The sequence below is a fragment of the Malaclemys terrapin genome, chromosome 12, assembly GCF_027887155.1.
Source record: "Malaclemys terrapin pileata isolate rMalTer1 chromosome 12, rMalTer1.hap1, whole genome shotgun sequence".
Taxonomy (NCBI): domain Eukaryota; kingdom Metazoa; phylum Chordata; order Testudines; family Emydidae; genus Malaclemys; species Malaclemys terrapin.
In genome coordinates, this window is record NC_071516.1 from 47,182,067 (window position 1) to 47,198,424 (window position 16,358).

Genomic DNA, 16,358 nt, shown 5'->3' on the forward strand with positions numbered 1-16,358 from the left:
TTTCTGTTGCCTCTGAGTGTCAATATTCTCTATTATACCCGTGTCTAAATATGATGTTGCTCTTGTATCTGATTGTATCCATTTATGTTCCCATGGTCTCTCCGTGCAGACTTTGGATTTCTGTTATGTCTTTTAGTGAATCTACCACGTTTCTACTCTATCTGTGTTTATCGGTCATGTTTTCGCTGTGTTGTTGGTATCTGTTACATGGATGTTGTCTCGGAGTGTCTCAGCTCCGCTTGGTTCTGTTCTATCTGAGTGTGTCTGTTCTGCTCTGTTCCCCCCACAGAGAGCATCTATGGAGCAGACTCAGTGACCCAAACTGAAGGCAGCGTTACTATCTCCCAAGGGGAACCTGTGCGTCTGAATTGTACCTATCAATTTTCTGTCACTCCTTATCCCTTCTGGTACGTGCAGTTCCCCAGCCAGGCCCTCACACTGTTCCTGAGGGATGTTGGACGGGAGGACTCGGATGAAGGGATCAGAAAAGGGTTCGATGCCACCCACGATAAAAAGAACAAATCTTTCCACCTGTGGAAACCATCCAGCGAACTGAGCGACTCCGGGACCTATTACTGCGCCGCGAGCAGCACAGTGACACGGACCGGCCGGGGAGCTGCGCAAAAACCTCAGGGTCTGTGCGTAGCAGCGGGGATGCGGACACCGGGGTCTGGGAGGGGAAGGGAGGAATGGCGCCAACACAGAACTTGGATCAGATCTCTCTGGTCACCGGCTAGTTCTGGGCTTCACCGGCTTGATCCAATCCAGGGCTTCACCTTTTTGTAGACATTATACGGAACAGCATGAAACAAAATGAGCGTAACACCAGTAAAGTCAAAGAACCTCACACACAAACTCTACCGGGATCATCAGGGGAAAGTTCCTAGTCTACATGGAAACTGGCACTTTGGGGTGGAGGAATATTTAAGTGCCGAGGAGAGAAACATCGACCCATAGACAGACAGACAGCAACATCCTCCTTTGGCAGTAGTGCTGCTGGGGGGAGCTGGTTTATTGGCCGAGTTACCCCAAACTCATTCCGTTTGAATAACTGCCCACTGTTTGGCGCGAGTTGCAAGTAAATTAGTGAGATTTCGCTGTAGTGGCCTGAGCGCCTGATAACCGGCGATTTGCACCGTCGAGGCCGGAGGGAACCTGTCACAGCTGGCGGTTACCAGCACAGAGAGACAGGAGCGGCAGGCAAGGCATCATCGCATGTCTTTGTTCTCTACCTTTGGGTTGTCGCTGAAAGGAAACGCTCAGATCTCCCGTCTCTCTGACTGTCTCGGGGGCTGGCGAGAGAAAAAGGGCAGTCCCCTCCCTGCAGGCACCGTGTAAATGTTTCACAGTGGAGTGTGGCTTTTACATTTCGATACATACACATCGCGGACACGGGAAGACTTCAACAGCCCCCGTGTTAGCGACTGTGCTGATTGTTATCAGTGAGTAAATCAACAGTTTTCCCCAATCTCTGTCTTGCCCAACCCCATCTCCTCCACCCTACATCCCCCCACCTCACCAAATGCACCCCCCATCGCTCCACATACACACTCCTCTTCTTCTTTCTCTCGATCCAGCCACACCTCTCTCTCCTTCCCCCTGCATTCCCCCCCCCGGCCTTCGAAACACCCGGGGCAGTCACTGGATGAGTGCTGGTGAAAGGGAATTTACCCCTAGGGTCCCTCGGAAGTTTCACGCGCACTGAATCAATTCTCTTGCTGGTTTTCGCTCCTAGTGGCCCCGGGCAGAGCCGAGATCCAGCAGCCGGGCTCCGCAGAAGCTTTGGAAGGAGCCGAACTGAACCTGACCTGCTCCTAGCCCTCCACCGAGGCGGGTGACAGCACAGTCAGGTACCGGCAGCTCCCGGACCCGGAACCCCAGTTTGCAGTTACCGGTTACAAGGAAACCACTAAGAGCCCCGAGCCGGCGGGCGCCCTGCACATCTCCGCCGAGAGAGAGCCCAGCCCCCTGGCCCTGAGCCGTGTGAGGCGGGGAGACGCTGCGGTGTATTTCTGTGCTCGGAGGGACACAGTGGGACATCCAGCGGCTGCTCCCTTCTGGTGTGAGCAGATGGTGAGGAACGCTTCAGTGGGTGCTGGGGGAGAGGGACGACCAGGAAGAACTAAAAGAGAGGAATAAAATATATATGGCCAAATTTACAAAAATCATCTGTGCGCCTAATTATTTACACGTGCGATTGGTGAGAGATGGTACTTCGGAAAACTTCAAAGAAAGTCTCTTTCAGAGGGAATTAAGAAGAGCAGTAAAGGGAAGGATAAAACCATGAAAGTAAATAAACCCTTCCAAGACATCCGCAAGCACTTCACACAGCCTTTGCCAGAGGATGTTGTGAAGGCCAAGACTTTAACAGGGTTAAAAAAAGAACTAGATCAATTCATGGAGGATAGGTCCATCAATGGCTATTAGCCAAGATGGGCAGGGATGGTGTTCCTAGCCTCTGTTTGTCAGAAGCTGGGAATGGGCAACAGGGGATGGATCACTTGATGGTTCCCTGTTCTGTTCATTCCCTCTGGGGCACCTGGCACTGTCCACTGTCGGAAGACAGGTTACTGGGCTAGATGGACCTTTGGTCTGACCCAGTATGGCCGTTCTTATCTATCCATCCCCAGAGCTATCGCTCCATCCATCTATCACCGCCAGGGGTCGCTGCCGTACAAGCAAACCTGGTCCCGATATGGACATAATGACACCTCGGTCTACTGCTTCACTTGGATTTTCATTAATTCGACCGAGGTCCCCTGCCCCCATCCCGAGCCCGAGCCCGAGCCCGCCTCCTGACAGACGCAGTTTTGGAGGCTCAGATGAAAGGCAGCTCAAAGAGAGAGAGGGAGAAACGTGTTTATGCGCCTCTCCCCGAGTCCCTCACACCTCCAGCTCCGGCAGTAGCATCTTGGCCTGTTATTTAGTCCTCCCCGCTCTAGGAAACGGGCAACGCGTCCCTCTCCCCCGTTTGCGCAGGGCAAGGCAGCGAGACCAGGGGCTGATTCCGGGGAGGAGCAGAGACACCGAGATTCCCCTGTGACCATGGTACCAATGCTGGGCTCGGCGCTTGTGCTGGTTTTTGTATCAGGTCAGGATGATCACACATTTTCCGATCTCTCTCTTCCCTTTCGCGTTCTCCCTTCTGCGCTCTTCTAACCACCCCTGGCAGGCACAGGGAAAGGATGGGGTTTGGCGACATAAAAAACACTGGAAATTTCATGCCCACTAAAATAATTCGCTGCTGCGTTTTCTCTCCTAGGCGCCCCGGGCAGAGCCGAGATCCGGCAGCCGCGCTCCGCAGAAGCTTTGGAGGGAGCTGAACTGAACCTCACCTGCTCTCACCCCTCAGCCAGCACTGATAATATACTCTGGTACCGGCAGTTTCCGAACCGAGGACCCGAATTTATAGTGACTGGATTCAGTGGAACTGCTCACAGCCCCGACCCAGAGGGAACCTTGCACATCTCCAGGGATAAAGAAAACAGCACCTTCGCCCTGCGCAGGGTGCGGCTCGCAGACTCAGCGGTGTATTACTGTGCTCGGAGAGACACAGTGGGACAGCCAGGGGAGGCTCCCGTACAATAAATCCCCTACTCCGGGGCTGGTAGCTAGTGTGTGTTCGTGGGGAGGGAGACAAGTCGCGGGGCCGGGGAGAGGAGAAGGTAAGAAGCCAGAAAAGAGGAAGAGAACATTTAAGCGGGGTGAGTTCTAAAGAAATCTAGAGAAAGACGCAGTTCAGCGACATTAAGGCACCTAACTCCCTCAGGCCCCTTCGAAAATCCGAATTCAGGGTCTGAGCCCGAGACAGCTTAAGTCAAAGGACGGACTCATGTTGAGGTCAATGTGTTTTATGTCACGCTGTGAGTTTCCCTGTCACGTGAAACCTCCACTGGTTTATCCTACCCGTCCCGTTATCTATCCACCCATCCACCCATCTATCACCATTTTTATAATGTTCCCCATCACCTTAATGTTTTAGCAGCTATAGCCTGTAGGCAAACCATGTAAAATAGCCTAGTGTTTTAAAATAAGGCACTACTAAGATCTCCTTCCTTACCACACCATACAGGGATTGGCTGTTCCTTAAACGTGAGAAAGTTGGACTCTTTGGCAGTATTATAAGGCAACCAGATTCAGTAAAGAAAAAAGATGAAGCAGGTTTAAAGGTGAAACCAAGAAAGTATCTACAATATTCCCAGATACTTCGATGTTTGTGTGATGAGGGACCAATAGATGGACAAACAGATAAAACTGAAGAAAATGATGCCCAAATGTAGCAAAACAAAACTCCCTCCATTTAGCGAATATTGAGTGCAAATTAATGAGATTTCACTTCACTGCCTGGTAATGCCCGCCTTTTGCAATTGATAATTAATCGTGCAGTAGGGATTAACTCTTTTGGAAAAGGTTTCAGAGGGGTAGCCGGGTTAGTCTGCAAAAACAACGAGGAGTCCTTTTGGCACCTTAGAGACCAACACATCTATTTGGGCATAAGCTTTCGTGTGCTATAACCCACTTCATCAGATGCATGGAGTGAAAAATACAATAGGGAGGTATAAATATACAGCACATGAAAAGATGGGAGTTGCCTTACCAAGTGGGGGGTCAGTGCTAACAAGGCCAATTCAATCAGGGTGGATGTGGCCCATTCCCAACAGTTGACAAGAAGGGGTGAGTATCAACAGAGCGAAAATTACTTTTTGTTTTGAACCAAACCACTCCCAGTCTTTATTCAGGTCTAATTTGATGGTGTCAAGTTTTCAAATTAATTCCAGTTCTGCAGTTTCTCGTTGAAGTCTGTTCTTGAAGTTTTTTGTTGAAGAATTGCCACTTTAAGATCTGTTATTGAGTGAGCAGGGAGATTGAAGTGTTCTCCTACTGGTTTTTGAATGTTACAATTCTTGATGTCTGATTCGTGTCCCTTTATTCTTTTGCATAGAGACTGTCCGATTTGGCCAATGTGCATGGCAGAGGGGCATTGCTGGCACGTGATGGCATATATCACATTGGTAGATGTGCAGGTGAACACGCCCTTGATGGTGTGGCTGATGTGGTTAGGTCCTATGATGGTGTCCCTTGAATAGATATGCTGACAGGGTTGGAAACGGGGTTTGTTGCAGGGATTGGTTCCAGGGTTACTGTTTCTGTTCCGTGGTGTTGCTGGTGAGTATTTGCTTCAGGTTGGGAGGCTGTCTTTAAGAGAGGACTGACCTGTCTCCCAAGGTCTGTAAGAGTGCGGGATCATCCTCCAGGATAGGTTGTAGATCCTTGATGATGTGCTGAAGAGTTTTTAGTAGGGGGCTGAAGATGACCGCTAGTGGCGTTCTGTTACTTACTTTGTTGGGCTTGTGCTGTGGTAGGTGACTTCTGGGTACCCTTCTGGCTCTGTCAATCTGTTTCTTCACTTCACCAGGTGGGTACTGTATTTTTAAGAATGCTTGATAGAGATCCTGTAAATGTTTGTCTCTGTATGAGGGATTGAAGCAAATGTGGTTGTATTTTAGAGCTTGGCTGTAGACAATGGATCATGTGATGTGGTCTGGATGAAAGCTGGAGGCATGTAGGTACGTATAGAGGTCGGTAGGTTTCCAGTATAGGGTGGTGTTTATGTGACCATCACTTAATTGCAGTGTAGTGTCCAGGAAGTGGATCTCTTGTGTGGACTGGTCCAGGCTGAGGGTGATGGTGGGGTGGAAATGATTGAAATCCTGGTGGATTTCCTCCTTTCCATGGGTCCAGATGATGAAGATGTCATCAATGTAGCACAAGTACAGTAGGGGCACTAGAGGATGAGAGCTGAGGAAGCAGTGCCGCTGACTTGAAGGTATACATTGTCCCCAAATGTGAAATAGTTGTGGGTGAGGACAAAGTCACAAAGTTCAGACACCAGGTTTGCCATGACATTATCGGGGATACTGTTCCTGATGGCTTGTAGTCCATTTTTGTGTGGAATGTTGGTGCAGAGGGCTTCTACATCCATAGTTGCTAGGATGGTGTTTTCTGGAAGATCACCAATGGATTGTAGTTTCCTCAGGAAGTCAGTGGTGTCTTGAAGATAGCTGGGAGTGCCGGTAGCATAGGGTCTGAGGAGAGAGTCTACATAGCCAGACAATCCTGCTGTCAGGGTGCCAATGCCCGAGATGATGGGGCATCCAGGATTCCCAGGTTTATTCCCAGGATCTTGGATAGCAGATAGAATACCCCTGGTCGGTGCTTAGGGGTGTGTGTGTGTAGATTTGTTCCTGTGCTTATTCAGGGCGTTTCTTGAGCAGATGGTGTAGTTTCTTTTGTTAATCCTCAGTGGGGTCAGAGGGTAATGGCCTGTAGAATGTGGTGTGAGAGAGTTGTCTAGCAGCCTCTTGTTCATACTCCAACCTATTCATGATAACAAGAGCACCTCCTTTGTCAGTCTTTTTTATTATAATGTCAGAGTTTCTAAGGCTGTGGATGGTGTGACGGGTTGGGTCACAGAAACCTCTTTGGGACTGCCACCTGATGTGCTGGGACTACCGCTAAGCCCATTTTCCCTGGCAGCTTGAGACTTCAGTCCCTTGCTTTGTTGAGCCAGACACACTGGTCTGCTACAAACCCAGACCCAGGTCCGAACCACGTCCCCCAAAAGCTGCAGGCTTAACTGAAAACAGCTTAAGAAGTGTTCCTGTCTCCGACACCTGGATACCCAGATCCCAATGGGATCCAAACCCCAAATAAATCTGTTTTACTATGTATAAAGCGTATACAGAGTAAACTCATAAATTGTTTGCCCGCTATAACACTGATAGAGTGATATGCACAGCTGTTTGTTCCGCCAGGTATTAATACTTGCTCTGGGTTAATTCATAAGTAAAAAGTGATTTTATTAAGTTTAAAAAGTAGGATTTAAGTGATTCCAAGTAATAACAGACAGAACAAAGTAAATTACCAAGAAAAATAAAACAAAAACATGCAAGTCTAAGCTCAGTAGGAAACTAAATGCAGGTAAATCTCACCCTCAGAGATGTTCCAGTAAGCTTCTTTGACAGACTAGACTCCTTCCTATTCTGGGTCCAGAAATCATTCACTCCCCTGTAGTTACTGTCCTTTGTTCCAGTGTCTTTCAGGTATCTCTCTGGGGTGGAGAGGCTATCTCTTGAGCCTGCTGAAGACAAAATGGAGGGGTTTCCCAGGCCTTATTTAGTCTTTCTCTTGTGGGTGGAAACCCCTTGTGTTCTTCTGTGCAGACTCACAGGTACAAGGTGGAGTTTTGGAGTCACATGGGCAAGTCACATGTCCATGCATGACTCAGTTCTTTACAGGCCAACGCCATTGTTTACATGTTAGTTTGAATGTTTCCAGGAAAGCTCAGATGTGGATTGGCATCTCTCAAGGTCCACTGTTAGCCAAGGACTCCCAATTACTTGAATAACCCCTTCACACAATGTTGACCAAATCTGCCTTAGGTGCTTCCTACAGCAAACACTTTAATTACAAGCATTGAGCCAATGCTTACAACTTCAGATATTAAAATGATCACACGAATAAGATGAATACATTCAGTAGAACATGACCTTTGCAAAGATATGTAACAACATGGCATATGTAGCATAAAACATATTCCAGTCATGTCATATTTATACTCATAAGCATATTTCTATAATACATTATGGGGTGCAACATCACAGATAGTGTTGTGTTATGCACAGCTGAGGTTATGGGGCAAGTAATGCTGCTTTTCCACAATGTCAGCTGGTAGGAAGGTTTCTGTGGGTTAGTGTGCAATTCAGTGGTATGGTGGAAATATGCCTTGAGTCAGAGATGGTGAATTCCAGGTCACTGCAGAACTGTATCATGTTCATGGGTTTGGTTGGGCAGAAGGAGAGGCCCTGAGATAGGACAAACTCTTCTGCCGGGCTAAGAGTATAGCTGGATAGATTAACAATATTGTTGAGTGAGTTAAGGGTACCACTGTTGTGGCCTCTTGTGGCATGTAGGAATTTAGATAGTTTTATGTCCTTTTTCCTCCGTAGAGAAGTAAAGTGTGTTGTAAATGGCCTGTCTAGTTTTTGTAAAGTCTAGCCACGAGGGAGTTTGTGTGGAAGGTAGGGTTTTTTATGAGAGTCTCCAGTTTTGAGAGCTCATTCTTGATCTTCTCCTGTTTGCTGTATAGGATGTTGATCAGGTGGTTCCGCAGTTTCTTTGAGAGTGTGTGGCACAATCTCTCAGCATCGTCTGTGTGGCATGTTGATTGTAATGGATTTGTTACTTTCAGTCCTTTTGGTATGATGTCTCTTTACATTTGGAAAGGAAAATGATGCCTCTCTTTATCTGCACAAGTTCTTTCATAAAGTTGATGGATTTCCACTTCATACGACTAAATTCAGTGTCTATGCAAGTTTCAGAGGTTTAGCTGTGTTAGTATGATCAAAAACAAGGAGGAGTTCTTGTGATACCTTAGAGACTACGCCCGAACAATAAATACTACACTTCAGGCTGTGTTTGTAGGCAATGGGGCGGGGGGATATGGGATTGCTTCCATGTTGGGGAGAGGAGAGGGGCGATCAGGGAAGACAAGAGATGACTAAAACATTTGGGGCCGAATTTACCATGGTCTCGGTACGCCTGTTTGTTTACCTAGGTGACGAGTGAGATTTGATCCTTCGGAAAAAGTTCTAGGAAAATCCCTTTCAGAGAGAACCATGAAGCACAATAAGAGGTTAAAAAAATCCATGAATATAAACCAAGCTTTCCCATGACATTATTTGAATGTGAATATTATTGGCATGTGAAAAGAAAGAAAGAAAGAAAGAAAGAAAGAAAGAATATATCCGGATTATTTATAAAACAATCGCTGTGTTGCTGTAGTAAAACAACCCCACACTGCCTACCGAGAGATAGATGAGAGGGAAAGTCCTCTGTGTTTTGGGATAGATGTGTACAGAAAGCTGCCTGACTGGCAAAGTTACCAGAAGCCCCCATTTGGTACCATGATTCCCACCCCCCTCCTGCAGACGCTTTTTTTTTTTAAAGGAGATATCTCATCTCCCAGAACTGGAAGGGACCTTGAAAGGTCATCGAGTCCAGCCCCCTGCCTTCACTAGCAGGACCAATACTGATTTTGCCCCAGACCCCTAAGTAGCCCCCTCAAGGATTGAACTCACAAACCTGGGTTTAGCAAGCCAATGCTCAAACCACTGAGCTATCCTTCCCCCCTTTATTCCTAGGGGGCAATGCGGAGTCTAAGAAATAATACAAATGACAATATTTTCCCACCCCACATGTTCTGTTCCCTTCTGCAACCAACCCACCTGCCACTAAGCCTTCAAACGCGAGCATCTCTGGCAGCACCAACCAGAAGCATTTGCAAAGCAGAGACAGTCACTTCTATGTAGTCAGCTGTATGGGATTCATGGAGGTGGGAAGTCATGGGGACTGGGGGTATTTTCCATATAAAGAATATAGAATAATATTTTTGCTCATTAGTCAGCCCTGTGATTTCCCTTAAAGCGGGATGTACGTTTTCTGGCATTATGGGGAATAAGACGGAACACAATTTAACTTAAAAGCAGGAATATATCTAAACATAAGGTCCCCCTGTGGTACGCATAATAGATGCACAATCACAGACACACATTATATATGTCTGGGCTTTTTAGTTCATACAGTGTGTATATACACATGCACAAAGTAATATCATAATTAGATAGATTTTTCATAAACCCACCCAAATCATACAGGAAGAAATACCCACCTACACCATAGAAATGGCTGCTTGACTGGCTGCAAAGATATGAGAAACTTCGCTTCTGCTTCTAAAATTTCCCAGCAGTGAAATTATTGTTGCCACGTGGGGGCGATGTTGCCCCGGGCAATAAAACAACACGGTATTTTCCTCTTCTCTCTTAACACGGTCCCTCCCACCACCGCCCCTTGTAATCCTTCAAACAGTTTCCATCTCTGGCAGCACCATTTCTGAAGCACTTTAGAGAGTAGAGACAGTCACTCATGTGCGGCTATTCAAACGGGAGGCGCTCCACCAAAGAGACACAATCGGCTCTTCTAAACCATCAACTAACGGGGAAAATCCTTCCCTTCTCTTCTCTGCAGAAAACACGATCAAAGAGAACCCATCTCTCTCTCTCTCTGTCCCATATTCCAAGAAGACCCAAGGATGCCTTTATCTTGGGTCACAGCTGTGCTGATGCTGTCTGTCCTAAGTAAGTGTGATTCCATCCCTCAGCCTGTTCCCATTGTAATTTTCCAGCTGCTACGCCTGTACGCATAATTTGATATTGACAGTGCCTAAAAACTTGTGTGTGCTTATATGTCTATATTATGCATGGAAATACAATACATTATATCTGTGCTTATGTAGTATGTCTGTATTATGTATGCCTTGTATTTCAATTATATCTCAGTGTATCTGTGACGTCTACATGATGTCTGTATCTACTATATTTCTATTAGAACGGAGTTGAAATGGTATATTCCTATTATGTCTTCTCGTACCTATTACGTTTCTATTATATCAGAATGTATGTACAGTATTGTGTTTGTATCATGTCTCTCTCCATCAATTGTATTTATTTTATCTGAGTGCATGTATTATGCATTTATTGTGCCTCCCTGTATCTAATATGTTTCTATGTACTATTTCTGTTATGTTACTTTCTTTCACCTTGTTACTATTGTATCTGAATGTACCTAATACGTTTATATTATATCTGTCTGTTGTCTTTCTATTATATCTGAATGTATCTACAATGTTCTTATTATTCCTATGTGTTTCAATTATATATCAACGTAACTATTATATTATTATATTTCTATGTATTTAGCATGTTTCCATTACTATACGTCTGTTATGTGTATATTAACTTGTGTATCATTAAGCTGTTATTATGTCTCTCTATATATACTGTGCCTCTAGTCTGCGTGTTTATATTATTATGTTTTTATTTTGTCTGTGTATCTATTTTGTTGCTGTTACATTTGAGTGCGCACAATACGCTATTTTCCCCGCGCAGGACAGAGCAATGGAGAACCAGTCACCCAAACCAAAGGCAGCGTCCTGATCTCCCAAGGAGAATCTGTGGTTGTTAACTGCACCTATGAGGCTGTTTCTCCCTCTCTCTTCTGGTACGTGCAGTTCCCCAGCCAGCCCCCCAGGCTCTTCCTGAGGGACCTGGGACGGGAGGACTCCGATGAAGGGATCAGAAAAGGGTTCGATGCCACCCACGATAAAAACCACAAATCCTTCCACCTGTGGAAACCGTCCAGCGAACTGAGCGACTCCGCGACCTATTACTGCGCCGCGAGAGACACAGTGACACGAAACAGCAGGGGAGCTCGACAAAAACCTCCCGGGGGCTGTGGCAGGAACCGCAGGCTCCTGGGAGCGACTCGGGGTGGAAGGAGGAGGAATTCTGCAAGTACTGGACTCTGTCTCTCACGAGACCAGCACACAACCGCCTCCCCGCTACTCAGTCCTCCTTCTGCATCGCCTCTTTCTGCTCCAGCCCAGGATTTTAGGACTTGTCATAGAGCAAAATTCACCATCAACTCAGGAAAAAGGGAACAAATGAACGGAGATGCGTAATCTGCCCAGGAAATGAAAAATAGTAACTCCCCCCATCCCAGGTTAGGAGGAGGGTTGAGAGCCTCTGGTCTAAACAAGCAAGTCAGACACGGGGTGGTGGAGGGGTATAATATATACACACTAATATTTACCAGCCCATCCTCGGGCAGCCTCCTACAGTGAAGAGACACTCTCGGCTGTGCAGTCCACTCTGCGGATGATCCCGTCGGGAGGCAGCTTCGAGACAAAAGACACACGGGTTTTTGTTTAGGGATTTGTCTGTTCTCTGGAGCTGCCGGACAGAGACCCAGCCCCGTTCGCCCTAGCTGGGTCTGGGGCCCAGCCCAGTGGTGTCTCAGCCTCCCCCAAACCTCACCATGCTGTCACTAGGGAGAGCAGCTGCGTTAAGGGTGTTAACTCCGAGTGAGTGAGGTGTCCTGCCCCAGCCGGGTCCCAGCGCACTAATCCGGATGAGAATCCTGTCTCCTTACAACGCGGTTGGGACGGGGGAGGGGGAAGCGAGAATGCAATTGAGTGATTGGTCCCTAAGGGTTGTAAGTGGGTGAATTCGGCGCCAACTTCTCTCTCCCAGGTGGCCCGGGCAATGCGGGAATCCAGCAGCCGGTCTCCGCAGGAGCTTCGGAGGGAGCTGGGCGGAACCTCACCTGCTTTCACCCCCCCGTGACAAACGAGTGGATATTCTGGTGCCGGCAACTCCCCAGTCAGGGGCCCGCCTTCATCGTTGAAGGACTCAAAGTCCCGGCTTCCAGCACCGACCCGGAGGGGACTTAATTTGTAAAGGAGTCGGGGGCTAGAGTGGTTACTCCGTACAGGAGAATATATAGGTGTCTCCGCTGGATCGACGAGTCCTGTTTGCTCTAATTCAGGATTTTTCCTACTAGACAATTATGGGGAACGCGATGAAACACAGCTTTCACTGCAAAGTATGAAACGATCCAAAGCACAAAACTCCCATTCACTCTGATAACAGCTGGGGACGCCGGTGTTCTGGGAGGAAAATTATACTATGTAGAAAAGGCAGGTAAGTATCTAAAGAGAAAAGGGGAGTGGAGGGATGTTGCAGTGAAAAGGACATACACACAAAAACAAATGTGGATGAGGTAATATACAGCATAGATATAAAGCATTTGTCTGTCTATGAGGGTCTGTTGCTTTTTACAGATTCAGACCAACACGCTACCCCTCTGATACTTGTCTGTCTATGTAACACCAGGCATTGCCTTGCACCAATTATAACCACTATTTTTTCTCTGGAGATTCTGATGGCAAACTATCAGGAAATCCGATTCTGCTAAAATATTTCTCACTAATTTATGCAGAGTAGCTGTAGCCCTGTCAGTCCCAGGATATCAGAGAGACACGGTGGGTGAGGTAAATATATTCTACTGGACCGTCTTCTGTGGGTGAGAGAGCGGGTCTCGAAAGCTTGTCTTTGTATTGAAAAGTGTCGGTGCAATATAAGGTGTTACCTCACTCACCTTGTCTCCTACTAGTTTAGGCATTTTGCCACGCGGGGACAGAGTTACTCTGGAAAAACACACCAATTAGATGATCCGATTCTGTTCCTGCCCTGAGTATTCTCCTGCCAGCAACCCCCTCTCGCAAACTCTGCTCTTCAACCGCTCCCTTCTCACGACAGCACCATCCAGAAGCATTTACAGAGCAGACTTGTTCCTGCGAAGTTAGGTCCATGTTAATCAGCTAAAGCGCAGCTCCAGCACAGAGATACCGGGTACATTTCTAAAGGCACCTTCTAGAGTATAAAATTCTCGCCTTCTCCAAATTGAAGTAACAAGACCCGAATATATAAATTGATATTGGTTTCGGGATTAGCTCTGTTGCGTCGAAGAATCTTTCAGTCCAAGCATGACTCTACCTTGGATCGCAGCTGTGATAATCGTGAGTAAGATTTAATTCCTCAGAGTTCTCACATGTTATGTGTCTGTATCCTGTCTTTACCATTCGATCTGTTTCAATGTCTATATTATATAATATATAATGTTTATATTATGTCTAATGCTATCTATTGTTTGTATTATCTCTAAGATCACTTGTTCTCTATTATATCCAAGTTTATTGTTTTCTATGATATCTGATTGCATCTATGTTTGTATTGACTCTGAGTTTCAATGTTCTGTTTCTGTTCTACCCGAATTAAATTACGTAGCTAGTATATCTATTATGTTTATATTGTTTCTCTGCGCATTCCTTACGTTTCAAGGGAATCTACTACGTTTCTATTTTTGTATCTATCATGTAATGTTGCGCTGTTTCAATCTGTTAAGTGCATGTTACCTGCGAGCACAAGTGCTGGAATTAGGGGTGCTGCTGCATCCCGCGGCTGGAAGTTCTCATAACAACCCAAATACATGGCTTCCGCCTTCAGCACCCCCACTATAAAAATCGTTCCAGCACCGCTGTCTGGGAGTGTCTCAGCTCCGGTTCTGTTCTATCCCTGAGTGTGTCTGTTCTGCGCCGTTCCCCCCACAGAAGACATCTATGGAGCAGACTCAGTGACCCAAACTGAAGGCAGCGTTATCGTCTCTCAAGGGGACCCGGTGCATCTGAATTGCACCTATCAATTTTCTGCCAGTGTTACTGTTTATCCCTTCTGGTACGCGCAGTTCCCCAACCAGCCCCCCAGGCTCTTCCTGAGGGACCTGGGACAGGAGAAAGCAGATAAAGAGATCTGAAAAGGGTTCGATGCCACCCACGATAAAAAAAGCTCAAATCCTTCCACCTGTGGAAACCGTCCAGCGACTTGAGCCACTCCGGGACCTATTACTGCGCCGCGAGCAGCACAGTGACACGGACCGGCCTGAGAGCAGCGCGCAAAAATCGCGCAGGGACTGTACGGAGCAGTGGGGAGGTCGGCACTGTGGTCTGGGGGCATAACTTGGAACAGAAATCACGGATGCTTCAGCTCTCTGTTTCCTTCTTTGCCCTAATCCGGAGTGTTTCCAGGTCAGAAATTCTGGTGAATGTCAAATGTCATGAATCACCAAGTAAAGTACAATTAGGAAAGACCAGGACACATCATAAGAACCTCAATACTGGGTCAGACCAAAGGTCCATCCAGCCCAGTATCCTATCTACTGACAGTGACCAATACCAGGTGCCCCAGAGGGAATGAACAGAACAGGGAATCATCCAGTGATCCATCCCCTGTCGTCCATTCCAGTTTCCGGCAAACAGAGGCTAGGGACACCATTCCTGCCCATCCTGACTAATAGCCATTGATGGACCTATCCTCCATGAATTTATCTATCTCCCTTTTGAACCCCGTTATAGCATGACCTTCACAACACCCTCTGTCAAGGAGTTCCAGAGGTTGACAGTGCATTGCGTGAAAAAAATACTTTCTTGTGTTTGTTTTAAATCTGCTACCTATTAATTTCATTTGGTGGCCCCTAGTTCTTGTGTTATGAGAAATAGTAAACAAAATTTCCTTATCTACTTTCTCTACACTAGTCATGATTTTAAAGACCTCAATCATATCTCCCCTTAGCCGTCTCTTTTCCAAGCTGAAAAGTCCCAGTCTTATTAATCACTCCTCATACGGAAGCCGTTCCATACCTCTAATAATTTTTGTTGCCCTTTTCTAACCTTTTCCAATTCCAATATATCTTTTTTGAGATGAGGCGACCACATCTGCACGCAGTATTCAAGCTGTGGGCATACCATGTATTTATATAGAGGCAATATAATATTTTCTATCCTATTATCTCTCCCTTTCTTGATGATTCCCAACATTCTGTTCGCTTTTCTGACTGCCGCTGCACATTGAGTGGATGATTTCAGAGAACTATCCACAATGACTCCATGATCTCTTTCTTGAATGGTAACAGCTAATTTAGATCCCATCATTGTATGTGTATAGTTAGGATTATGTTTTCCAATGTGCATTACTTCGCATTTATCAATATTACATTTCATTTGCCATTTTGTTGCCCAACCACCAAGTTTTGTGAGATCCTATTGTGTCTCTTTGCAGTCTCCCTTGGATTTAACTATCTTGAAAAGTTTTGTATAATCTGCAATTTTCCCCACCTCACTGTTTATCCCTTTCCCCAGATCGTTTATGAATGTGTTAAATGGGACTGGTCCCAGTACAGATCCCTGGGGGACATCACTATTTACCTCTCTCCATTCTGAAAACTGGCCATTTATTCCTACTCTTTGTATCCTGTCTTTTAACCAGTTATCAATCCATGAGAGAACTTCCCTCTTATCCCATGACATCCTCCCTCTCATGAGCAATTCTGGTGAAAGCTGCCCCCGGGCCACCCCTGTTCTTCAAGGAAAGTGACACCAGACAGTTCAATATCACAAAGACTACACAAAGAAAAACACACGAACACTACCACAATCACGGTGGAGAAATTTAGGTTCTGTGGCAAAACTGGGACTGAGCAGTTGAGGAATCTTCCCCTGTCCAGGCCACATGGATGAATAGATAGAGAGTGAGTCACTGTCTTATGCTCACTCTCTCTGTGAGAATGCCAGTAAAACCAGACTAAGGAGGCTAAGGTGTAAGAATCTCTGCAGCTCCCATTTCCCATTTGTGAACACATTTTGCCGCTTGGGAGCAGTGTGGTGTGCTAGAAGATCAATAAAATAAGTACTGGAACAAACAATCTTCTGTCCCATGTTCTCTGCACTCCCCTGACACCAGCCTGGGCCCTTTTCCCTTCAGACGCTCCCATTTCTGACAGTAGTATTGAGAAGGATTTACAGAGCAGAGACAATCACTCCTGGGAAATTGGATTCATGCTGTCCT